General features: G+C 40.4%; 1 pseudogene across 1 annotated transcript; it reads left to right on the top strand.

Moving 5' to 3' along the window:
- The first annotated feature begins 37 nt into the window (after positions 1-37).
- LOC149001642 (disease resistance protein Roq1-like) lies at positions 38-27,687 on the top strand (annotated as a pseudogene). The gene is made up of 6 exons (XR_016170178.1): positions 38-655; positions 19,623-20,714; positions 21,057-21,348; positions 21,448-22,577; positions 22,685-22,738; positions 22,834-27,687. The product of XR_016170178.1 is annotated as a disease resistance protein Roq1-like (transcript).

Genomic DNA, 27,687 nt, shown 5'->3' with positions numbered 1-27,687 from the left:
TCGATATTTCCTCTTCTGCCGCGTCGGTCCATTAACTTTTGTCGGATAACAGGAAAGTCGGTCCAATGACTTTTTATTCTATATACTTAGCAGCTTTGCAAGACTGTGCAGTGGCTACTTAGATCTGCAATCGAAGCAAGGAAATACTCGCGTTTGGAGGAGACGTTTCGATGGCAGGAACTTCTAAGTCCTCAACTGGTTCGACTTATGAGGTGTTCCTGAGCTTCAGAGGCGCAGACACTCGCAACACTTTTACCGGCCATCTCTACAAGGCGTTGGATGATGCTGGAATTTACACTTTCATCGACGATGAACGACTACGCACGGGGGAACAGATCGGGCCAGAGCTACTATCTGCGATCGAGGAATCGAGAATATCGATCCCCATCTTCTCCAAGAATTATGCATCAAGTAAATGGTGCCTCAATGAGCTGGTCAAGATGGTTGAATGCAGGAAAAAGATGAATCAAATCATCCTTCCCGTCTTCTACGATGTTGATCCCTCGACCGTCCGCAACCAAACTGGGAGCTATGCGGATGCTTTTCGGAAACACAGCGAAAACGTTCGTGATAAGAGGATCGTATATGCGTGGAGAGCGGCTTTGCGAGAGGCTGGGGAGTTAAAGGGGTGGGAGTTGAAGACGGTGGCTAAGGGGTAAGTTCAGCTATCCCATTTCCTGTATTTATTATTTGAGCTTAGAGCTACGGGTGTAAACGGACCGGATTTGGATCGGTCCATATCCGCATCCTATTATATTCGGAGGGATTCGGATAATATCCTATGGTTTTCGGACCGATTCTGTCGGATGATCTTCTTCTAAATGGGCATGAATATAGATTGAATACAAGTTTACATCATTACCTTTTTGTTTGTTGAGGCTAGGTTTGAAATTTAAGAATTTAGCAACTTTGATAGCTATTTTAGTAGAAAATCTAGAAAAATAATCACATATCATAGGTAAAATTTATAAAAATAAGAATAATAAACATAAATAAGTAACTTAATGGGTTTATTGGACGGATAATAGTCGGTAAGAAAGGGGTATACCATATCCGCATCCTATTAATAATCGGACGGATTCGGATACCCTAAACGGATGCGAATTCGGAAGTGGATTTTAGTTATCCATTTACACCCCTACTTGAATTGGTGTGCAGTTGCAGCCTTTGTTCTGATCTCCCTGAGCCCCTTGTCGTCGGCGACTGTGAATCATGTCTTCCAAGTCGCCGGTACCCCCCTCTTCCCTCCCCTCCTCTTCTGATCACCCTTGTACTCTAAAAAATCCTGAAATTCCCTTTTCTCCACCCAGAACGATACTGTTAATCTTAACCTCTCCTTCATTCCTTCCTCTTCTACCAACCATTCTGCCATCGCCCACTGCCCTTCAGCTTCCACCGCCCCTGGGATTGACCGATGGAAATTTGCCATCATTGGCCAATTCCTTGGGTCTATCCCTCCCCTTAACATTACCAAATCCTCCCTCGCAAAACAATGGAATGCTTCTGGTATCATGGATACTTACCTTCTGGACTCTGGAATCTACTTGTTTAACTTCTCGTCTCTCGCTTGTCAATCTCGTGCTCTGGAAGGCTCCCCCTGGTCTGTGGGTAAGTCTCGTATATTCATTAAGCCCTGGTCTCCGTCCTCTCCCCTCCGCAGGCGGACTTCAACACTCTTCCCCTGTGGATCAACCTTCTTGGACTCCCTCTTGAGTTTTGGAATTGCGACTGCCTTAGCCGCATTGGTTCTGCCCTTGGCAAACCCCTGCGTTCTGACGCTCAAACCCTCAAGATGAAAAGAATTTCTTATGCTCGCCTGTGCATTGATTTCCCTGCATCGAAACCCCTCCCTGCAACTGTCTCCATCACGGATGATAACGGCCTGATTTACGATCAACTCATCGCATACGACTGGATTCCATCTCTTTGCAGCCTTTGTTCTTCATTCGGCCATGAAGATTCATCCTGTTCTTCGTTTGTTCAAGCTCATACACATGTTGGTCTTCAAACTCAAAACGACGTCTCTGAATCTCACCTGTGAAGCTACTCCAAATTTAGCTCCATCCAAAGCCGAGAATATGACTATGGTTTTTTGCCCCCCGCAAAAAATTATTGACACTCTAGAGAAGTTCTCAGTTCCGGTGGATCTCCTTGAAGCTGCCATCTCCGCCTTGGCCGCGAAAATCCTTGAAACTTCAAATAAAGCTCCTGCAATCACCTATTGGAGAATCATAAGGAAACCGCTGCTTCCGACGCCGGCCATCGTCTCTTTCTCCCAGTCTGTGGAAGCTACTTCGAAAGCTGACATCAACTGCAACTCTGCCATCGCTGCCATCGTTTCTGTTTCTCAAAAAGCTGGCCTTGCTGTCGACGATGAATTGGAATCCACTTCCTGCGAGATCGCTGCTTCCATCGAACTGGATGAAGCCTTCACTGCTGCCCTTCCCACGAAAATGGTATGTCCTAATCCATTGACTGAAACTTGTACCTCTCTCGATTCCTTTTCCCCGTCTCTTTCCCCTGCGTTGGTGTCTGGAACCCTGCAATGCCACGATACTCCCCCTGTTGTCCCCATCGTCACCGCCCACCCCTTTTCCCAAAAGCCAACCCAAAATATATCCATTTTACCCTTACCCCAACACTTAACCACTAAATCCTCTTCATCCAATACCCATCGCAAGCCCAAGCCAAATCCCAAGCCCAATGTCATTAACCCATTTCCCTCAACTTCTCCCAAGCCCATTTCTCTTGGGTCTAAAGACTCACATTGTTGGGCCTCCTTCTCGCGGGCCTTCTAAGCCTAAAAAACATCTTCCACCTACGCCTAAGGCCCAAACCATCCCCAATGTCCCTTTAGGCCATCCCTCGTCCAGAACGGACCCCTTTCTTTGCATTCTCCCATCTCCAACCCCCAGCCTGCTCACAATTTGCTTTTAACTTCCACTCCTGCCACTTTCTCTGAACCCAGCCTCCCCCCAGCTAACCCTCGGCCAATCTCCCTCCCACCTCTTCCACTAACCTCATCACCCTTAACACTGGTTCTCCCTCTAACCTTTGCGGCATCTCCACACCTTTAAGCCACACCACCTTACATAAGCCTTTGTTCCCTTCTTCCAACTCCTCCATCGACCCTGATATCTTTGAAACCCCTTCGCCGCTCAACTCTCCCTTGTGTGAGCAACCTCTCCCCCTCCCCAATAGTGAATATGATGCCCCCTCCCCCATTGTTTATCATGTCTGAATGTTTTATTTGGAATGTCAAGGGCTTAAATTCCCTTAAAAAACAAGCAGATGTCAGGAACACTATACAAAATGCTAAGGTTTCTCTTTGTGCCCTTCTTGAAACTCATGTTCAATTGGATAATGCCCATCAAATTGCTAGGTCTATAGCTCCCTCTTGGTCTTTCATTTCTAACTCCTCCCCTTCTTCCAATGGTCGTATTTGAATTCTTTGGGACCCCTCGAGATTCCAAATCTCCACCCTCTTGTCCTCTCCTCAATTCATGCATCTTAGCATCCTAGATAATCTTTCCTCTCCCTTTCTTCTCACTTCGTCTATGGCCATAATCTCTCTGTTGATCGTCTCCCCCTTTGGGATGATATCCGTGCCATCTCTTCCTTCGTCTCGGACCTCCCCTGGGGTATTGGGGGTGACTTCAACATCGTCAGATCTTCCCTCGAGAGGGTCGGTGGCTCGACCCCAGATCCTGTAGCTATGGATGCCTTCAATTCCTGCCTTGATGACTCGAGCTTAGAGGACCTCCGCTGGTCGGGTCACCCTTTCACTTGGCATAATCAGCGATCCGGTTATGCTAGGATTGCCTTCAAGATAGACCGCTTCTTAGCGAATTCGTCTTGGCTCTCTTCCTTCCCCTTCTCCCATGCCTCCTTCTCTAATTCTAGTCTTTCTGATCACTCTCCCTGCTTGGTCCAACTCTCTCCCCCTTCCTCCTTTGGTCCTAAGCCGTTCAAATTTTTTGATATGTGGTCTTCTAACCCTTCTTTCCGGCCTTTAGTCCTTGATGCTTGGGCCAAGCCGGTCCAATGTCACTCCCTCCCTCTTGTTGCTTTTGCTTGTAAGCTCCGCAATACTAAGGAAGCCCGGAGGTCTTGGAACTCCTCTTTTGGCAATATAAATTCTAGAATTTCCACTTGCCGGTCTAATCTCCAGATCACTCAATCCCTTCTCCAAGATGACCCTTTCAACCCCTCCCTTGCTGAGAATGAGCATTCTCTCTCCTTGGAGCTTTCTTCCCTTCTCTCATCTGAAGAGAGTTTTCTCCGTCAGAAAGCTAGAATCAAATGGCTTGATTTGGGAGACTCCAACTCGGCTTTCTTCCACCGTTCCCTCAAAGCCCGTAACAACTTCAATTCCATCCCTTCCCTCATCACTTCGAATGGCACCCGCATTTCGACCCCGCCAAGGATCAAAGTTGAGATTGTATCCTTTTTCTCCTCCCTTCTCTCTCCTCCCTCTCCCCCCCCCCCCTCCCCCCTTCCCCCCAACCTCATCAACAAAGTCATTGATCCTTCCTCTGTCTCCTCTCTCTGTGCTATCCCCTCCAAGGAAGAAATCCTTCTTGCTATTTGTTCCCACAAGACGAATAAAGCCCCGGGCCCTGATGGCTTTAGTATGGGTTTCTTCCTTGCTGCTTGGGATTTCATTGAGAATGATTTGGTCCATGCCATGCGTAGCTTCTTCTTTAACCCCTCCCAAATCTTTTCCATCAACCAAACTTTCCTCCGTCTCATTCCCAAAAAGCCAGGAGCTTCTTCCCTCTCCGATTTCCTCCCATCTCCCTCTGTAACCTCATCTATAAATTTATCTCTAAAATCCTTGCGAGTAGGCTCAAAAGGGTCCTTCCTTCCCTTGTGAGTCCTAATCAATCTGCCTTCATCTCCGGCTGTAGTATTGTGGACAACATTCTCCTTTGTGCGGAGATTGTTAGGGGCTTTGAGAGATCTTCCCACTCCCCGGCGGCCCTTCTTAAAGTTGATCTCCACAAAGCTTTCGACTCCATTCGATGGGACTTCATTTTTGATGTTCTTTATTCCATGGGTTTCCCTCCCACTTTCGTCCGATGGGTTGAAGCTTGCATTTCCACCCCCCGATTCTCCGTCTTGGCCAATGGCTCCCCGGCCGGATTTTTTCCCTCCCGTGTTGGCATCCGCCAAGGTTGTCCCCTCTCTCCCTTCCTCTTCTCTCTCGCTTTAGAGGTCCTCTCCCGCATCCTCCAAACCAATACCGACCATCTCCTCATTTCCCCCATCCCTAAGTGTAGGTCCCTAAACCTCACTAATCTTGCCTTTGCAGATGATCTCATGATTTTCTCTAAAGCGGGACCATCTTTCTATATCCTCCATCCTCTCGGCCCTTTCGCTCTTCGAATCCCTTTCTGGCCTCAGGGTCAATCTTTGGTAAATCCACCATTTTCCTTTCCGGTATCTCTGATCAGCTTCGAGCCTCTCTCCTCCAGCTCTCAGGCTTCTCTCCTGGCTCCTTCCCTGTGGTCTATCTTGGTCTCCCTCTCATCCCGGGAAGGCTCACTCGCCACCACTGTCTTCCTATGCTTGACAACATTCGCAAGAAATTGCAACTTTGGAAAGGAAAACTCTTATCCTTTGCTGGCCGAGTGACCCTCATTCGTTCTGTGCTCCAGTCCACCTATCTCTACTGGTGCGGTATATTCTCCTTCCCCAAAGCCACCATCCATGCAATGGAATCCTTATTTTGTGCCTTCCTTTGGAAAGGGCAGGAAGTCTCTAGATTCATTCGTCCTGTGAGTTGGGCTTCCATCTGTCGCCCTACCTCTGAAGGGGGCTTGGGCATCCGTCGGATTTCTGATGTAAATTTGGCTTGTCTGTTCAAACTTATTTGGAAAATTGCCTCAAAGCATGATTCTATTTGGGTTAGGTGGGTCTATTCTTACCTTCTTCGGTCGGATTCCTTCTGGACTGTTCCTTTGCCCTCAAATCCTTCTTGGGTTTGTAGGAAAATTCTTCTCCTCCGCCCCCGAGCTATCTCTGCCATCTCTATCTCCATCTTTAATGGTTCTTCCACTTCCTTTTGGCTTGACCCGTGGCATCCGATGGGCATTCTCTACAATTACTTTGGTCCCCGCACCGTCTATGACTCCCGCATCCCCAAATCCACCCCTTTGTCGGCTTTCATCTCTAATGGTTTATGGATTCCCTCCCCCCTTCCCTTGCTCACACAGGTTTGGAGTTCCCTTCCCCCTCTCTCCAACTCCCCCCATGACCTCACCATTTGGCTTCCGTCCCCCACTAAATCCTTCTCCACTTCTTCGGCTTGGAACCTCCTTTGGCCCCATAACCCCAAACCTCCCTGGCCCCCCTTGGTTTGGTTCAAAGGCTACATCCCCCGCCACTCCCTTACCCTTTGGAGAGCCCTCAACCTTGCTCTTCCCACCCAAGCATTCCTCTCTGACCGCCACATCCCTGTTAACCCAAATTGCATCCTCTGCTGGTCCGCTATGGAAAACCTTGAGCACCTCTTCTTTTGCTGCCCTTTCTCCAGATCTATCTGGGGAAAAGCCCTTTCTTTCATATGGCCCCGTTCGAGACGTTCCTTTGGATTTGGTCGAGATTGGTCTTGGATTTTGAGAAATTTTTCAGGCTCCTCCATTTGCGATCGGATTGGTAAGCTAGTGTTTTGTGTCCTAATCCACCACCTTTGGTGGGAGCGCAATCTCCAGAGATGGACCTCCAAATCTCGCTCGTTTGACCAGATTTGGAATGCCATCTTCTTTGATGTTTCTTCTAGATTGGTAGCTATCCCCCACCCCCCGGTCGATGATACCCCAAGGAACAGGCTTATTGTTGTCTCCTGGGGTCTTAGTTTTTCCCTCCGGTCTTCTCTTAAAGACCTTGTATTCCTTTTTGCTTTAATATAATTATTTATTCATCCAAAAAAAAAAATAATAATAATAAAAAATTAAGGATATAAAATGATATGGTGTGGTTTCAGTACAAGTTCTTTACCAAAAAAATGTTTCAGTATAAAATCAGTACGAAATAACTCGTTTTATATATTTATCAGTTTCATTTGAAGTCTTGAATGGTATCAACAGCAACTTAGAAGGGTTTCAAGTCCCTCCCTCTTTGTCTGATTTGGATTTGAAAGTTCATGTGTTGTAAACATGAAAATGGTCCAGCTTCTATAAAAACAATAGACAACTAAAAGAATATAGAACTTCAAAGAAACCAAGTAAGTTGTGAGATCTGTGATTTGGCATCTCCAAAGAATCAATTGGTCAAGATTGTCCCTTCAATTTAGAGACTTATAAGGGTAGGTTGTTACTCTGCCCTAAATTTCAACCCAACTGATCTCTTTTCTTTGTTACAAGACCTAAAGGATACATAATTAAACTTTGATTTGAAAAGCAAAACCAAGTGATTAACTCACTTGCGTGGACTTTTTTGGTGATCTAAGATGGATCTATCTGGAGATCACAAAATGATGAATTTGGAGATTTTGATCAATGAAAATTAATGAAAGAGACCTATACATCAAGTGCGGATCAAGTTGTTGTCAGAGGCCAAAATATTAAGAAAAAGAAAGAAAGACTCACAGAGAGAGGAGAAGAGAGAATCTGGAGAAAAAGGTTCATGTTGGAGTCTTGTAGCAGAAGACTGAAACAGAACAAAACCAAACTCTTTAACTCTTTATCTCCTTCATTATTGCACAGGGAATTCAATTCAAATTTCAGTTTCTCTTCTTTTTTTAAACCATTCCTTCCTTTTCCTCATGTGGATGAAATTATTGGGTAAAGGAAATAAAAGAAAACTAGCCCAATATGAGAATGAACTCTCTAGGGGAGTTCAACGAGAGATTTAAGGTTGAACCCATCTTGTTAACCTGAACCAGATGATCAAACTAAAACTAAGGTAGAAAAGCCTTCAGACTAAGACAGAATCTTTGTTACCTCCCTACCCACTTCACTAAAGTTAAGTAGTTGAAGGCTAAGGCTTGAAGATACTTGACTTTTCTCTTGCAGCCTGAGTGAAGGTCGAAAATAGAGAGGAAGAAACTGGGTCAAGCAAACAGAAAGAGTAAAACAAACCAAAGTATTCAACAATTTCAAGAACTTGAAGAGAATGAAGAACGCACCTTCTCACTTTCACAGGTATTTGCAGGAATACAAAGAAAGGAGAGGAAGAAATTGGGTCAAGCAAACGGAAAGAGTAAAACAAAGTATTCAACAATTTTAAGAACTTGAAGAGAACAAAGAACGTACCTTCGCACTTTCACAGGTATTTGTAGGAATACAAAGAAAGGATTCAGGGAACTGCACTTCCTCTCTTACAGATACAATTTCTTAGAGTTCAAATCCTTTGAGGGATTAGGTGAAGCCCCGCCTTATGTGGGTTAACTTGAATATTGATGGATGCTCAATGGGGAACCTAGGTTACGCAAGGGCTAGAGGTATTTTTTGTGATGAGATCGCCAATTTCTTGAGCTTGTTCCATGTTTACTTGGGTGTGCGAACAAAATTTGAAGCTTAAGTTGGAAGCCTTTATGTCTGGGTTAGAATGAGGAAAACGTGTACAATTCCAAAAGGTTTGGATTGGAACTTATTTGAAAGCGTTTATAGTTCCAGAAGGTTTGGATTGGAAGCTATTTGAAGGAGTTAGCTGTGCTTCTTCAAAAAGGAAAATTTCCATGGTGGATCCCGCAAAGGTTGAGAGGAGTCTTACCATACATATTGAGCATGGAAAGGAAAATTACACACTGCTATAGGGAAAATAACCCTGTGGTAGATTATCTCGCAAATTGTCAGCAAGGGTTTGAAGTTCAAGAGTGAATGCTCCTTGGCCAACAGTGCTTCAGCTTGCTTTGAGATGGGACGCTTCAGGTAAACCCCAAGATTTTAGTTTGGTCCCTAATTCATATTCTGTTGGGTGTGTACCGTGTCCTCTCAGGGTTTTGATGAGTGTGGGTGCAACGGCTGTTACGGAATGAGTGATAGGGTTCAATGATCAACAACCTTTCTAGCATTCTTTTGCAACAAATCGTGGCAGTGGTTGATAAGCAAAAGCAGCCTAACCAAGTAAGTACAGCAGCCCCACCCCCTTCCCTCACCTTTCAACCCCATCGCAAACCCTAAGCAATATCCCCAGCCCCCCATGACTCCTAGATCCCTTCCCCCACCTGTGATACCCTAGGCAGCAACCCCACGCACCCCTAAACCTTGCGGCACTCCTATCCTCTTCTCTTCCTTCCTTCCTTCGGGCCCCTCTCTTCCTCTTCTCTCTTGTGGCAGAACCAGAAAACAGAGAAAAGAAAAACAGAGAAAAGAAAAGTAGAATAAAGAAAGAAAGAAGAAAGAAAAAAGAGAAGAGAAGAAAATAAAATAAAATAATAGAAAAGAAAGAAAGAAAAGAAAAGCAAAGGGAAAAAGAAGGAAAGATCCAAGGAAGATTTCAAGACTGAGCCCATATTGTTCAATCCGTACTTTCCATTTTCCAAATCATCCTATCCTATTTAGATTCCCATTGCAGGTAAGATTAACTGTAATTCAGCAAATAACTTGAAAAATCAAGGGGAAAACCATGCGATGTTGGTGGTACAATTGAAATAGGCTACTGAATTTGGAAAGTCTATTAAGGAGTGTTGGGAGTTGTGCAGAGAGTGTGCGCAAGCTCCAAGGCTGCTGCCTTGATGTGTAAGCCTTGGAGCACAGGCTACAGTAGTTTCTATTTTGGTGTGGGAGTCTTGGTGCATAAGGTTAAGGAGAGAGATTGTGTAGTTCCTTTTTTTCTGTTAGTTTCAATTTTCAAAACTTTCATTTTCTTTACTTTCTTTTTTGGATAGATTTTTATGAGTTAGGGAAGACTCTATCCATAAGTTGTACTTTTTATTTCCATTTTATGAGGACAAGTGTCTTGTCTCTCAAGTTGTATTATGACACTTAAAATCTATAAATAGAGACAATCTGCTATTCTAGGAGTTCTACCCATAATTACAGGGTCTTGCTGCTGGTTCTTCTCCCATCTTCTTCTTCTTCTTCTCACCTTGTCTCTTCATGAATTCTTGTTTAGGTTCTCAAAAGCTTGATTCTAACATGGTATCAGAGCTTTTTTATCTAAACAGTGTTGCCTCCATTGCTATCTTCTGAAGTTCTTTTCCGCTCCAGTTTTTATCGGTGCGCTGTCACCTACTGCTGCAGTTAATCTATTGTTAGATCATATGTTAATTAAAGCTGACCTTTTATACCTTTTATGCTCTAGATATCCTTGAACTTGATCGGATTCTTCTAATCCTCTGTTTCTGCATTTTGCAGATTTATACCTCTGTTTTCTAGTTCTGCAATTACCCATTTGGTTGTACGCTGTAGAATTTCTTCTATTATTTTCTTTCAAGTTCAGAACCTTCAGAATTTCTTTTATTGTTTTCTTTCAAGTTCTTGGCTGCTAGGTTGTGAGGGAGATCGCTGACGGTGCTTTTTCCACTTGCTTAGGGGATTTAAAAAGCCCCTGTCTCGTTCGAGAGAGGCATATCTAGCCTCTCTCTTGCCTCTTTCTCGCTGCAAGGTCATTTTTGGCCAGAATTTGTTGGGACTTCTGCGTAGGGGTATCGATCAACTCATCTACAACCCCTGTTTCAAGGGTTTTTCAAGTCATTTTGACCTGAAATTTGATGTGTAGCCTAATTTGAGGCCAATCAACCATTGGTAGTGTTATTTTCCCAATCTTGAATTTTACCTAAACTAATGTTCTTCAATCGTGTCTGTCCTATAAATATATGTTGATGATCTAAAAACCTAAAAACTCATGAAAACCAAATTAATTTTCTGTCTATTAATTTTTTGTTCAATTTTTGTATTTAAAAAATATCATCCATCCATAAAAATTAAAATTCTAAATTATAAATATATATTTATGATCCTCGAATGTGATTATTCCATTTGTTCCCCCCCAACTACATTTAGATCTCATCCCATCTCATCGATATTGAATATTTTGATTAATCATGCTTGCTGTATTTATTTTTATTTTTTTATTTAAATAATTAAATAAATAAATTATGAAAAATAACATTTTATTACAAAATTATCTTTTTATTTTATTTTATTTTGAAATGATGCTTATATTATGTAGTTTATTTTAAACTAACTGTTTGACACCATTGCTCCCATGTTATCTTAGAACAAAGTGTGTGTTTTGTTGTTTTATAAATTGTTTTTCCATAAAGTAATTATAAAAAATAATATATTATTAAAAAGTTTTTTGGCCTTCAAACTCATCCAAGCTCTTGGACCCCATGATGCATCGCGCATCCCATGGAGTTTACATTAAAAATACAAACATGTTTGTTGTGAGCATTGTACCTATTTGTTATCTTAGAACAAAGTATGTGTCACCACCTTGTTTTATAAATTGTTTTTAATGTTTTTATGTATTTAAAAATTATTCTAATGATTATTGGTGGGGGCATTTATGTCTCCGGTATTTCAGACATGTATACGCTCTGGACATTTGAATCCTACCACCACGACAACCACCACCACCACTACCACCACCACCGCCACCACTTAGGACCACCGCCACCACCATCATCATCTCCGACCACCGACAAGGAAAAAGCCCAATGCAAATATTGCCTCAAGATTGTTGAATTCCTCCGTGGTTCAACCATCATCCAAGCAACATCTGGCTGGTGGCTACAAAGATGTTTCCAAGTGTCCCCCTGTTCCTTATGAAGTGCAAAAAGCAATTGCAACAACTTTAAAGGGAGGGAAACAAAAAAACCGGACAAGATGACACAAAATCCAAGGGAATTTGAGGATACAATGCTCATCTTCGGCACCTTTTCAAGATGTTGATCAGTCGAGATTGATGTAGGGGGGTGCCTATCGGTGTTGAGTCCTGGGCCCCGGCAGATTGATGAAGCTTGTAATGGAAGTAACATACGAGGTCCTTATATGTTGAGAATGTGAGGCAATCCCAACCGGCCTCCGGGGGCAGGTGGATCATGCTGATCCATGCCCACTTCCTCTCATATCCGTGAGCCGAGAGGACCGAGACAAGATCCGATTGGCAATCTTCGACAGTTTACGATGCCACTATTGCCCTAGAGACCCCACCCTTCTTTGCATTATCATCAAAACATTAAGTTAGAAACTCAAACAGTCAAAATATTCAAAACATTTATGCATCTAAGCCCTAGGGAGGATCTAACTATATAGGTAATCTAACAAGGATCCATGGTTTCTCTGCAACAACATTGTAGCCACTAAAGACCCAATGTGCAGCTTTAAACACCATTCTGATCGCAAGGGTAATACAATGCAATTAGTATTGATTGGTTATGCTAAATTATTTAAACAATTAATACAACTCACTAATCGTTACCAAATTCCAATGTCTCACCTCAGTGTGGCAAAATGATTGGACCATCCTGGCTCCAACTTAACGGAAAAATGGAGCATCCAATAAGTTTGTGTCCAACCCTAAATGTTGACTATATTGATACTTAGGGTTTAGAAAATATGTTGCATAATTAAAAAAGCTTAAAATTAGTACCAACTACCAAAGTACCAATACCTACAATGCTACAAGCCCACAAGTCTACAAGATTACAAGTCTACAACTACAAATCAACAACCCAGAATATTATCTCAATTGTCAGAGATAATGGTGCTAACTTTAAAAAAGCTGGTGAAATGTTGATAAGGAAGAAGAGCAGCATGATCTACCTCTTTTAGACACCATGTGCAGCACATTCGATTGATCTTATGTTGAAGGACTTGGAGAAAAGAAAGTTAATCAATACTGTGGTTGAGAGGGCTAGAAGGGTAAGTAATTTTATTTATAACCATGGTTATGTGCTGAGGATGATGAGGAACCACTGTAAGGGTGATCTAGTCAGACTTGGATTGACTTGATTTGCCACCAACTATGTAGCTCTGAAAAGCTTCCAAAAGAAAGTGGTGGGTGTACTGCACATGTTTGCAAGTGAGGAGTGGTTTAATTGGAATGGATCTAGCCATCCTGATGCAGTACTAGCCCAACAAACCATTGCTGATGATTCCTTTTGGAGGCAGTTGAATAGGACAGTGGGCATTATTGACCCTATTGTGTTTGTTTTAAGGATGGTGGATTCGGAGAAGAAGCACATAATGCCCCACATATATGCTACCCTCGAGCAAATGAAAGAGTTGGTTAGAGGTGCTGCCCCTAGCTCGTTCAAATCCTACGAGAGGATCATCGATAATAGATGGGAGATGCACTTGATGCATCCTTTGCACTTGGGTGGTGAGTCACTTTTAAGTCTTTAATTTTTTGTTGTATACTTTAATTTACATTCTTAATTTGTTATAAGTTTATTAAGTTATAAGTTATAACTTATAATTTATAAACAGGTAAACAACCAAATCAATAAGTCACTAACCAAACTTTTTATTTCCACAATGCAAGCTTACTACCTCAACCCAAAGTACCATTACAAGAATGATCTGGGGTTCGATGTAAAGTTGATGAATACGGTGCAAGACGTGGTGGAGAAGCTTGCGTCAAACCCCGTCATGCAAGGGACAATTAATGGAGAGGTGAGAACTTATTCAATTGTTTATTCGACTTATTGCATTAGTGCATTAAACATATACATAATACAATAATTGAAGAATTGGTGTACAGATCAGGGAGTTCAGGGATGCTGCTGGGAGTTTTGGAAAGCCTTCTGCAGTTGCGACTAGGCAAAAAAATGATCCTAGTAAATAGTCCATTACTATAAGTCATTAAGTCTATAACTCTATAAATGATAACTGATAAGTTATATAAATATAAAGATTTGCTTGCCTAATGCATTCTTATTTTTGGTTGTGCAGCTAAGTGGTGGGTGCTATATGGAACTAGTGCGCCAAATCTCAAGGACATAACAATTAAAGTATTTTCACAAACTTGCTCATCCTCTGGTTGTGAGAGGAACTGGAGCACCTTCTCGCTCATCCATAGTAAGGTACGGAACATATTGGGGAGTAAGAGGCTCGAGGACTTAGTGTATATGCATTACAACATGAGATTGAGAGTAGGGCATATACAAGATGATATAGATGACGATAATCGTGAACCAATTGAGTTGACTGATATATTCCACGAGCCCCCCCGTAGAAGATGAGGAAGATGATGTTATATATCAGTGGGTTAGGGATCGAGGTGGCCCAGTGCTGGATGGGCCACGAGGGTAGCCAGATCCTACCATTGCTACTGCTATGGGCCCAGATGTTGTGGTTGAGCATGTGTCTTCTGATGAGGGTTAGGTTCGTAGCAGTATCAGAAGGACCAACTGTACCATTTGTGGAGCCACCTGGTCGACTTAAAACAATTGAGGTGACAACTAGTAGTGGGGATTCAGATGATGCGGATGATACCAGAGGGCCAAGTGGCCCAAGTCAGCCATCGAGTCATGGAGGTAGTTAGGCTGGTCGTGTTTTTGGTGGAAGTCAGCGTCAACAAAGAGAGTCACCTCCACCAGGTCCGAGTCATCCGACATATGCGAACCACAATTCCCCAATCCTCAGACTTATGCTAGGAGTAGGAAGAGCATATCAAACCAGGGGCAGGGGCAAACGAATGATGATGCGAGCATGCATGATCTTGAATTGAACATGGGAAGCATAAGCCTAGATCATGGTCACAGTGATTCACAATAGCAGAGTTTGGACAGTTGGCAGTCATCGGGGTACCAATACAGGGATCACAACACCGGGTTAGATTACAGTGGGTATTCTTCTTATGGAGGCCATGCTATTCTTCAAGACCTTGCACCTGGAGAGTACACATATGGGAGTGAAGGTGGGTTGTTAACTGAGTGGTTTAGAAACCCCTACCCATATACTCGACAACAATATAAATAACAACAACAAGAATAGCACTTTCACCCACCCACGATTGGCGGTTATCCCAGAGTGCTATTCCTCCAGTATTCTGACATGGAGACATTTCAGTTCCATATAAACCGATATGTGACATACTACAGTGATGGGTTGACTTGGAAGTCATATATGGCCACCGTTCAGAATCTATTGATGCAAAATGCTGAGTGATACTCTTAGTCTTATAAGTTGTAAGTTTTAATCTTCTAATCTTGTTACTCTTGTCTCTTGTACTCTTGTGACTTGTGATTGTGAACTTATGGATTATGATTTATGACTTACTAAAAGTCTAAAAGTCTAAAACTCCTTAATTCTTATGGTTGTAAAATTTTGAGGACATTTAACAATTTATTACTTTGATAGTTTGAACTTTGATCACTTGTTGACTTGAATACTTGATGTGTAATGTTATTGTATTTGATACTTGATAGTTAATTACTTGAATTACTTGATATCTTTATATTACATGTTGTCTAACCTTGCATTTTACAGAATTTCGGTTTTACACATAGGATCGACTTAGAAGACATAGTTAGGGTTATTTTCTCACAAACCTAAGGCCACCAATGTGTTCAAAAGGCCTTAAATAGGCTAAATACCAAGTTTCAACCCAACCGGAGCCCTAAAACCCACCGAGATGGGCCACCGAGATTACGCCCATTTTTTGGTCGATCTCGACCGAGATCTTGCCTTTTCTTAGTGGCGAGATCTCGCTCGAGAGCGAGATCTCCCACCATGGTGACCGCTAGCTTTGCATATTATGTCTTTGATTACCAATGATTCAACTATGAGCACTGCTGACTCCAAAGGACCTCAAGGTTATCATATGAATGTCCAAATTACCTCCATTAAGCTCAAAGGTGGTTTGAATGATTTGCTTTGGTCTCAAGCTTTTTGTGTTTATATCCTTGCTAAAGGTAAACCTAAATTCATTGAGGACTGAGCCTCTTGCTGAGATTGACAAATCCTACTCTAGTTGGACCCAAAATGATGCAGTAATCAAAATTTGGATGTGGAATAACATGGACCTAACATAACAGCCAATGTTATGTTCCATAAGACTGCTAAGAGAATATGGGATGATTTGCAGGAGACCTATTCCCAAGCTAAAAATATGACCTAAATTTATGGTATTTATGAAAAGTCATTTAAGCTTTAGCAGGCTGACAAATCTTTGCAGGATTATTACAATTCCTTCAAGGGTGTGGTGGAGGAGTTGGATGTTTTTCAGTCACTCACTACAGATTTAGAGAAGCCTAAGGCATAGTGGAATGCATTTTTTTGTATCTAAGTTTCTTGTAGGATTGACCTTGAACAATTGTCAAAGGATATCTCCTAGCTGGTGAACATTACCCCAACCTCAATGATGCATATTCTAGATTTCAATGGATTGCCTGAAAATAGTTGTCCTGGAAATAGTTCTAAAGGAGAAAGTTCTACCTTTACTACTTTTTACAGAAGAGGCCGTGGTCATGGCTTAAAGGGAGTCAATAAATCTTTGGGAGGTCGTGGTAGTCAAGGAACTAAAGATGGAATGGGAGGAGCATCATTCAAAACAAGATTTTCATTAAACATTGATGGACTAGAATAATAAGGGGTATCCCCAAAAAAGGTCACATCAGCACTCACAAATTATGGTAGTTAGTAAATCTTCTGGAGGAAATTCTTCTAGTTTGATAAGGCGTCTTGCCTATGTACTCATTGTGGTAAAACTGAGCACTTGGTAAAACCTTGTTGGGCCAAGCGTGGAAAGTTAGAGTGGGCCAAACAACGTGCCAATTATGTCATATTTGATGGTGGTACTGAAACAGTAACAACCAACGATAAATGTTCTTGGATCTTCTTTGGGGAAATTGTCTAAGACTCTACGAGATGAAATGCCAAGCGCGTGGAAAGTTAGAGTGGGCCAAACAACTTCCAATGCGTTTGAGGTGGTAACCCGATCTGGACCTTGGGGAAATGTCAGACTCTCGAGATGAAATAAGCGAAATCCTTCGTTGTCTGCAAAATATTGAGACCGTTGCTTCCACATCCACTGGTACTTCTGTTGTGACTCTCTCTCATACAAGTAACACGATACTTCTCACTTCTACATTCACCCCTTAGATCATCAATTCAGGGGCTTCTTCCACATGACTAGTAAGTTATCCCATTCTAGTTCTTTTTCTAAATCTATTACTAATAATTCTGTTCTCATAGCTAATGGTACTTCCACACCTATTCTAGGCTCTGGAAGTGTTTTTCCACACCTTTCCTTACTTTGTCATCGGTACTTCGTGTTCCTTACTTTTCTTTTAGTTTATTTCCATCTTTTAAGTATGTGTCTAAGTTAAATTGTGTGGCGTGTGAGTTAGGGAGGCATTATCATGCCACTTATTTTCCACACTTTGTCCCTCGTAGTTAGTCTTTGTTTTCCTTAGTTCATTAGGATATTTGGGGGTCCTTGTAGAGTTAGTATTAAGTATGGTTTTCGGTATTTGTCACTTTTGTGGACGATTTTTCTCGTATTACATGGTTTTATCTTTTAAAGGATCGGACTGGGTTCTTACTTGTATTCTAAAATTTTATTCATGGAATAAAGGCTCATTTTCTCTTCCTTTTAAATTTTTAGATCTAATAATGCTTTACAATATGTGCAAAATGATGTCTTAACTTTTGTGATTTTTTTGGGATGATTTATCAAACCATTTGTTTATTCACTAATCAACAAAATGGGTGGCTAAATGCAAGAATCATCACCTCTTGAGGTTGCTCGGGCTCTCTTAATTCAGATCAATGTACCCAAGAGTTATTGGTGTGATGTTGTTTTGACTGCAGATCATTTGATTAATTGGATGCCTATAGCTTTACTTTTGGACTGATCTTCATTTTCAAAGTTTTTCTGAATGGAGACCCACTTGAATTGCATTTTCTGTTGGAATGGCTCGGAAGACTTAGGCCATCTTTTTTCACCTTCCCCTTTTATTGTTCTCTTTGGGGAAAGCATCGTTCTTCATTTGGCCCCACTTTAGACGTTCTTTTGGGTTCTTGGACTTGGATCTTGAGATCCTTCTCTAGCTCCTCTATTTGTGACCTTGTTGGTAAGTTGGTTTATGGTGCCACCGTTTGTCACTTATGGTAGGAGCGAAACCTTAAGAGATGGAGTCCAATTTTAGATCTTTGGACTTGAGTTGGAAAGCTATCTGTTTCAATTGCCTATAGGTTTCAATCACCCCCATCTCCCTCCCAATGTTACCCAAGGAACATGCTCATTGTTGTTACTTGGGGTTTTGGTTGTACCTTTTGGACTTCTTCTTGCCCCCTCCTCTCTTCCCCCCTTGTACTTCTCTCTTCACCTCCGGGGTTTCTGGTGGTGATAATTTATTCATTCCCTCCTAATACCCCCCTCCAAAAAAAAAAAAAAAAAAAAAGGGGAAAAAAAACCATTTCACCTTTCAAATAATCAGTCTGCAAAGCTAAAATTAGGGGTGTCAATGGTTCGGGTTGGGCCGGTTTCGGGCTGAAAAACACTCAGCCCAAACACGGCCCATTAAGAAAATTATGGTTTCGGGCCGGTTTCAGGCCGGTGCGGTTTGGGTTCGGGTTGACTAACGGTTTGGGTTAACGGTTTAGAATTGGGTTTACTAACGTTTAGGTTCGGATTTACTAGCGGTATGTTTTGAGTAGTTGATATGTGAAATTTATTAAGAGTATGTGACACATATAAGCATTAAGTTATCTCCAAGTCATTTGTGTTGGGTGTTCAAAACCAAAAACTTTTGTTCTACAAAGAAATAAAACTTATAGAGCTAATATACAAAAGAAAGCTGGCATTTGATGAATTTTAGTGGGTTGTCTCTGCTTATTTTCCTCCCCCCTTCTTGACACTTGTAAAAATGGATCAAAATAAAACATTAAAAGATTTTCAAATGATAATACACTTGCTAAATATTTACTAAGCTCATCTTCCAAATGGTGAAGGCTTTGACAAGATTCTTGTTTGCATATTCCAAATCAAAACAATTAAGGAAAACAAATGGATACTTGGGGGTTTTCTTGTCTTTTATATTTAAACTTAATTTATTTTATTTCTTTATAACGGGTTTAACGGGCTGGTTTCGGGCCAGGCGGTTCGGGCTAACGGGCCACTCACGGGCTGGCCCGGCCCGGCCCGAACCATTGCGGGTTGAGGTTGTTCAGCCCAAACACAACCCATTAAGCTTCGGTTTGGGCCGGTTCGGGTTAGGTTTTGACACCCCTAGCTAAAATGTTTATTGCAAGTAAGGATTCCTAATACGAAGGTGCATGAAACATTTTCCTTTATATGTTGCTGCAAGGAGATGATTCTAGGCATTCTTGACAATTTACTAGATGCAAATTTCCGATTTCACTGTCAAAGTTATAAGATTTTTGCCTACGATTTTAGAAAACCATTCACTTGTAAGAACATGTGTTTAGGGCGATAGAAAAGTGAGATCTTGTTTTTTTTAACACCCCCCTTTTCTTGAATGAACCCACCCTAATTTACTTACTTGATGTGTTAATTAATTAGTAAGCGAAATTTTTGGCACCTTGCATGTTTGCTAATTTCCATTTAGAATGAATAAGGAAACACAATGTTGCATAATTTCTCTTATTACTACAATTCAAATTATTCATATTGGTCTTGTCCAAGTTTGTTTATGTGGTTCCCCTTTTTTGTCATTTGTTGGCTCACTAGATTACCTCGTGATTTGAATTGGACAGGCATGAAGCGACACTCGTGCAATTAGTTGTTGAAGATGTTTTTAGTAAATCAAAAGACTCCCAGATTATTCTTGCCGACCTTATTGGAATCCAATCTCATGTCGAACAAATGGTGAAGAAGTTAAACATCACATCAGAAGATAGAAAGATTGTGGGAATCCGAGGGCTGGGTGGGATTGGTAAGACAACCATCGCCGAGGTTGTAAACAATAAAATCTCACATCACTTTGATGGATGTAGTTTTCTTGCAAATATTCGGAAGAGGGGAGTTGTTGAATTGCAATATCAACTTGTCTCTAATATCTTGAAAGGAGTGAGCCCCATCATCACTGATAGAATTAAAGGAATTAATTTGATAGGAACTAGACTTCGGAGGAAGAAAGTTCTTATTGTTCTTGATGATGCAGATGAAGATTCTGATTTAGGTGCATTAATCGGGAAGCGTGATTGGTTCGGTTTGGCATGGGAAGTAGAATTATAATCACTACACGAGATGAGCTTATCTTGGCTAATCATGTAGTGGATGAAATATATGAGCCCAAGGAAATGGATAAAAATCAATCTCTTCAACTATTCTCCAGGCATGCCTTCAAAGTGGACCAACCTCCGGATGAGTATCGGGATCTCTCAATGGACATTGTAAAGAATATTGGAGGGCTTCCCTTGGCTCTTGAGATTATTGGTTCATCTTTATTTCATGCAAGTGAATCAATATGGCAAGACACATTGAAGATGTTGCAAGATGGCTTTCTTAATAATAAAAGAATTCTTGAAAAGTTGAAAATAAGTTTTGATGGCTTGACAGATACACAAAAAGAGATGTTTCTTGACATTGCATGCTTTTTCAATGAAATGGATAAAAATATTGCATGCTTCATCTGGCAACAATATAATTTTTACCCTGATAGTGGAATTCGTATTCTTTGCCAGAAGTCTTTGGTAAAGATTGGTCTAAATAATGAATTAAAGATGCATGATCTACTTAGAGATCTGGGGAAGGAAATCATTCGTCAAGAAAACCGAAATTATCCAGGACGGCATAGTAGGTTGTGGTCTCATAAGGAGGCTTTGGATGTATTGGATAATCGTTCGGTAGGTTCTCAGTAAATGGTCGGTACACTTCATTTTATGCTTCTAGTCATTAATGATGCATTTAAGTTTAAGCAAATCATATATTTCTTTTTCTTATTGTAAATATAAATGTCATTGTGGTTGGTGGCTGCACATGGTAGAAACTGTTGGGTCCAAGTTATCTAGGCTCCAATACTTGTTTCAATGGAACGGTTCTTCTGTATGTTGGCTCACCAGATCTAATGTTTGACAAGTGGTCTTTAGATTTAAAGCACATTTATTCTCCAAAACACGGTGTACATTAGCAAGTTAAAAGTAATAAATTTATAATTACTTCTACTTACTTGGAGTTGTTGTTTTCAGGGGACACATAAAGTTAAAGGACTCTGTATTGACTTTGGAGACCATTTAAGTAGCCGACACATCTTGACGACAGAAGGATTCACTAAACTGACTAAACTCAGATTACTCCAAGTTGATTATGCACAATTTGCTCCAAACTTCAATCTTCCTTTTTCAGAACTGATATGGTTTAGATGGAAAGGATGCCCTGAGCAATTTGCACTACGGAAATTTCATCCCGGTGAACCTTGTTGTTCTTGATCTGTCAGATAGTCTTGTTACAAATCATTGGATGGGTTGGAACTACATCAAGGTCTCAGAAGGAACTTTTTGTCTCTTTTGGTTGATTTGATTTATCATGAACTGGTTCTAAAATGCTTTTTCCAATAATTCATCTCTTTCCTTCACGCAGGTGGCAAAAAATCTGAAGGTTTTGAATCTGGCAGGGTGTCAACATTTATTACGGACTCCTGAACTAGAAAATCCTCGTTTGGAGGTCTTGATTCTTGAAAGCTGTAGAGGTTTAGTTGAGATTGACGGATCCATTAGTTATCTTGAGAGGCTAGTCACATTGAATCTAAGGGGATGCAATGGACTAAGGGAACTCCCACATGGCATATTGGGATTGACTTCTCTCAAAAACCTCAACTTACACTTGTGTGAAGGTCTTGTTGGCTTACCTGATTTCATAGGTCTTCTTGGAAACCTAAAGACTTTGGATGCCAGCTATTGTTACATACCAAAAAAAAGGAAAAGAGAGGATGGAATGGTTCATTTGCCATCGTGTCTGAATACCCTGATGCTAGGTGGAAACGATTTTCGTAGCCTTCAAGTTTCTGCACTTTCTTCACTTCAAACACTCGACTTACGGTTCTGCAATGGACTTGAATCACTCCAGGTACTTCCTTCTGGTCTGAAATATCTTAACCTTCTGAGATGCAGCTCTCTGAAATCATTCCCGACGCTTTCAAACATGTCAAAATTAGAGGTGTTGTGCCTTGATGATTGTGAAAATCTGGTGGAGTTGCCAGATTTGTCCGGCATGAGAAATCTAGAGAAATTAAGTCTTGATAATTGTAAGAGCTTAGTCAAGATTGCAGGCCTTGATGGGTTGGATTCTCTAAAACTGGTGACAATGAAGAACTGTGAATCATTAACAAATATTGGGAAAGTACGTCTACCAAAGCTGGAAGAATTAAGATTTGTGGGGTGCTCAAAGCTAAGGGAATTACACATCGAAGGTTGCGAGATGTTATATGAGATTGAGAGTTTTGAGGGATTGAATTCCTTATGCCAGTTGGAAATAGCGGCGTGCACCTCATTAACACAAATAGCCGAGCTGTCCAACCTAAAAGAACTCAGGGAATTGGAAATCTTGGACTGCAAATCCATCGAAAGATTGCCGGATATATCCAAACTGGAAAACTTGGTGAATCTTTCTACTGCAGGATGCGTTATTCTAAAAGAGATTCAAGGCCTTGATAAACTGGATGTGGAAACATTAGAGATGTTGGATCTAAGTTGGTGCGATTTCATGGAAGGGTCAGTTGTATTTTCTGGGTTTTTCTCCTTTTTGTCTTTATATATTTATTTTGGTTATTTTATTTGCTCTCTAAATCAGTTGCTTCTTCTCGGTTTCAATTTGACAGGGCAAATTTACCTGTGGGTCATGAAAGGCTTTCCAATTTTCTTGTGCAAGAGTGGTTCACCTTCTTTTTCTCTCTCTCTCTCTCTTTTTTTTTTTTGTTGTCAATTTGCTCTCTAAGCCACATATTTCTTTTTTATTTGAATTCAACAGGTGTAAAATGGAACTTGCAGAGACAGTTACCCGAAGGATTTCCATTTTTTCAAGGGATGAGCAATTGGTAGGAATACAATCTCATGTGGAAAATATGTTGAGATTGGTGAATGTTGCATCTACAGATGTAAAGATCGTTGGAATCTCGGGGAGGGACACAATTGGTAAGACAACTATTGTCAAGTTGGTCTATGAAACAATTGCACATCACTTTGGAGAATGTGTTTTTCTTACATATGCTCAAGGTACCTATCGATTGGGACTTGTCTATGTCAAAGGTCAACTTTTCCAGGATATGGTGACAAAAAAGAGACATGCGGTCTATGGAAAGCAAATGCTGGATTTGATCTGTAAAAGACTTCATCATGTGAAGGCTCTTGTTGTTGTTGATGATGTGTGTGATACCTTGGACTTAGATGCATTAATGAGGTTGCGTGGACTATGTGGCTTGGGAAGCAGAATTGTAGTTACAACATCAGATAGGTCCACATTTGAATATCATGGTGTGGATGCAATATATGAGCCTGATGAACTGGAACTGGATGCAACATATGAGCCCTGATGTACTGGATGTGGATCAGTCTCTTCAACTATTTTCCTGGTATGCCTTTGGAAGCGACCATACCCCGGAGGGATACCTTGACAAACCAAACCGAGCCGGACCAGATGAACCAAACCCAGTTATATTTTTTCAAAATCACCAAAACTGCAAGTTTGCAGCAGGAAGTATCACTCGAGAAGCCTGTACAATGTCCTCTTCTTTCAGGTTGAAATCCTTCTTCTTGGGTTCGTCATTTCTGCAATATCAACTCTGCCAATCTTGCTTTTTGTTCATTGTATCTAATTTCAATGAATCACATCTGTTTTCTTACTGTTTCATTTTCCTTCAAAGTTTATATCAAGTACTCCTTTAGCAAGGTGTTTGGTGCATTAGCAGCATCAGAGTGTTGTTTGAAGAATTTTTATTTGGAGAAGTTGATTTGAGGGAATGCTTAGAGACTCGGGTTTCAGCGAGGAATGATTTGGTAGGTCAGTCTAAAACGTATAAGCCTTAGGGCGGGCAGATAAAGGATTGGCAGTAGAATATATGACAAACACTGAGACCAAATTAGAATATTAATAGAGTAGAGCAATAGGTAAATGCAACAACTTAACAAGTTAGCCATATGGATTTTGGAGATGAGGAACATGAGCAGCCAGCTAATAACAAATTAGGTTTGTGCATAATACCAAGTTGAATGCATGAATAATACCAAATTGTATTTATGTTCTTTCACTACTTCGAAAATTATATATGCCATACTAATCTCCCAGCCATTCAATTACTAAAAACACCAACAGGAATGCAACACAGTGAGACAGAGATTGTACGTAGCATGTATTCCAAATTATTAACAAGGGATAGGTATGTGGCCTGCACATGATGAAACAGGAGTATAGCAGGGATTGAAAGGAATCATAAGAGGGAAAAACAGAATATGCAAAGTGAAATAAATAACACCCACTTCTTCCAAGGAATAAATCAGAAAAAGAAACAAATCAATGACAAATAACTTGCTACGAACAATGAAACTCTTGGGAGGACTGTTGTAATCCTCTAGAAAAATCGATGGAGCAAATCTGGGCAGAATTCCTTGCCATGAATTGGATCAAGGAGGCCAACAGGTTGAAACAGAGCTCCAGATGAGTTCACAATTGTTCCAATGGCTGCCCTACTGACCTTCATGAAATGCAACAGTTACAACCTTTATACATATTGCTTGTACCCTATATTTGCGAATTTCCATCTTTGCGAATTTCAGTACAGTTACGAGCGACTGATGTCAGTGATAAACAAGTTGCATGGGATTTTTAGCAATTGACAAACAATCAGCAGTGAGCAAGTAACTGATACAATAAACAGTCAACAAATCTGGTCATCGAATTTCAGTTTCAAATTTGAAAAGGTATTTATGGTGTTTGAATCTCAAATTTGAAATAGAGGTTAGATACTTAGATGTCATAGTGGTATAGAGAAGAGGTTATGTTGGTTGCATCTAATTAAATTCAAATTTGAAAGTTAATTATGATGGTAATTAACTACCAATATGCCTATTTAAGAAGATTTGGAGGGAACAACAACAAAACATACATCATATCACATATCAATAATATCAAATTTGTCAATTCCTTTACAAATATAATTTATCTTTTTCCTTTTGTTTGAGTTTTAGTCTTCTCTTCAAAAATCTATTGGTTTCAATTTCAATTTTCTCATTAAAATGATCTTACAAGTTCTTGCTAATCTTGTTAAAGATTGCAAATAAGTCTTGGATATGCTGAGGCGTGGAGATGGACTCTACATCTCACATAGAGGTTTGTTTCCTCGAAATATTAGTCCATCTTCAGCTACCGCCATTATGTGATGTGCGTGGACGTGCCAGAGTCCCAGTGATTCAAATAAAACAAGAAGTTTTCATCTGACCTCTATGTGAATGCAAAGTCTATCTCCACGCGTCGGCATATTAGAGAAAATAATGGCCAAGGACGAGGTTATGAAGATCATGTCCGTCCAGAAACAGACCAGAGCAGGTCAGAGAACACGTTTCAAGGCCTTTGTTGTTGTTGGTGATAATAATGGCCATGTGGGTTTGGGTGTCAAGTGCAGTAAGGAAGTTGTGTTCGCTTCTTCCCGTGGATCGACGAAAACTCTTGGGAATTTCGTGAAGGTATCGTGTTTCCTCATGTTTGTGTCTGATCTTATGATGATGACTAATCTTAACTTGTTGATGCGTTTCCTAGTTCTCTGCATTACTTATTTACTATGATTGATTGATTGATTAAAAAAAAAAAATACTACTTTGTATTTGGTTATGCGGTATTCCTATAATTCATTTCTAATGTAGGTGAACTATATATGTTTTATTAGTATGTGATCTGCATACTTTGATAGGTATAGTTTGAGTGATTCAATTTTAATTTGTAGGTTATAATTAATGAGATCGCCTGATATTCATAAATGTGTTTTTCATTATGGAAAACCGCAGGGGAAGTTAAATTCTTAGTTAGTTTTCTCTTCTTGTGAAAAGGAATTGTATATTGGTGAAGGATCTGTACTCTGTAAGCATGGGATTATGTCTGTGTCACTTATTTTCATCCTTTTATGAGTTGTCTGATTTCTATTGTCAAACTTGTTGTATGATAATGTCCTATTTAATGTATAATAGTTTTAGGAATATAGGAGATCACACGTTCCTTTATTTTGTGGATTTCTTGGATTCTTAGATGTAGTAACTACCATTTGGTCTATGCAAATTGCATATAAAGGATTTAAGCAAAAAAAAATCCCCTTTACCTAATTTCTTTTATATTGTGCTGGCTAGAATGCAACTGTTTTTTTGGTGTGTCCTAAACATGAGAGGTTCTTTATTATACATTCATACTACATGCTAATTAATTAGGATGGCACCATCCTGGGCTATGACATTAGCTACCTCAGACCTTTCCATCCTGCTCTCCATGACATGGTTTTGTTAATTCCTCAATTTTTTTGACTTCGGAATGCAGTTGCTACCCCCCCCCCCCCCTCTCTTTTTTCCTTTCTTTCCCCTTATTTGTGTTCTCCTGTTCTGAGTCTATTTAAGTTTGTAGACTTTATGTCTAAGTTGTTGGGCCTTGTTTGTTGTGTTACTAATGTATTTTCACATATGGTTCTTATGCAAAATGTAGTTAAGATGAGTCTGTATTAGACTAGGAGGATCTCCAAAGAAGTTAGATTGTTGGTTTTGGTTATATTATCAAGAGTCTAGTTGTTGTTTTGAAACTGATCGTCTGTTATTATACTCAAACATGGACTTTATCACTCTGGGATTTATGGATAAGACCTAGAAACCAGATTTCCAAGCATTTTGCAATCTAATGTAGCACTTTCCTCACTTTTCTCATGCTAATGTCAATAATCAACTCAAATTAGTTTTAATTTTCCAATTACAGCTTCTATTCTTTTTCACTGAGTTCTGTAGATATATTTCACGGGCAATTTTCAGTTGATTGAACTGGTCCTAGGCTTACCTTTTAATCTGTTGGGTTGATTTTCTATTCTTGCCATTCTTTTATCAAATTGTCCCTTGTCCTATTTTGTTTTCCAGAACTTCTCTATGGGATCTTTTGTCCTGTTGGTTCTTTGTATTCTTGAATTGAGTCTGATTTCCGCAACATCTCTCATGTGGTTTTTTACCCATATATGGCTGCTTTAATTCTTATGTGTGTTACTTGTTTAAAATATTTAAGTAATCCTGAGTCCAACTATTTCAAATGTATTTTGACTCAAACTCCTCTACTATAGTGTAGTAGTGTTATATACCTAGTCTTGCTTATTGGTTGTCTTAAAATCACATTGGTGGCACGTTGGGCTGCGACCTTTGGAGGCTTTGGTTTTGGTTTGATCTATGTCATAGTTAACTCCTTAGACTAGTAATTTGTGACGCCCTAACCCTCTTGCCTTCTCTGCTTTTCATAAAAAGAAATTGAAGAGGAGTAAAAAAGTTTTGAGTCTGGATTTCCAACCCACATGGTTAGATTCATGATATGCGTTCAAATCCAACTCTCATGATTAGGTGCATGACATACGTCCATCTAAAAACAAGATCCTATTTTTTAGGAAAATTCGAAAATATAGGAATTTGAATATTCTCTTTCCCTCTCTCAAAAGAGGATTTTGTTTTTAAATTGAACATATGTCATGCATCTAAATATGTGAGTTGAAAATTTTTCTCTCCATGTGAGTTGAAATTTTTTCTCTCCATCTAAATACATATTTGCTGCATCTGGTGTCAGCAAGCATCCATGTGGCGGTTATTATCTACCAACGTGGCA

Source organism: Hakea prostrata, chromosome 10, assembly GCF_041222555.1.
Source record: "Hakea prostrata isolate BN-2017 chromosome 10, UWA_Hpros_2, whole genome shotgun sequence".
NCBI classification, from domain to species: Eukaryota; Viridiplantae; Streptophyta; class Magnoliopsida; order Proteales; family Proteaceae; genus Hakea; species Hakea prostrata.
The sequence above is the reverse complement of the archived record's forward strand: the minus strand, read 5'-3'. Positions and strand labels throughout refer to the sequence as shown.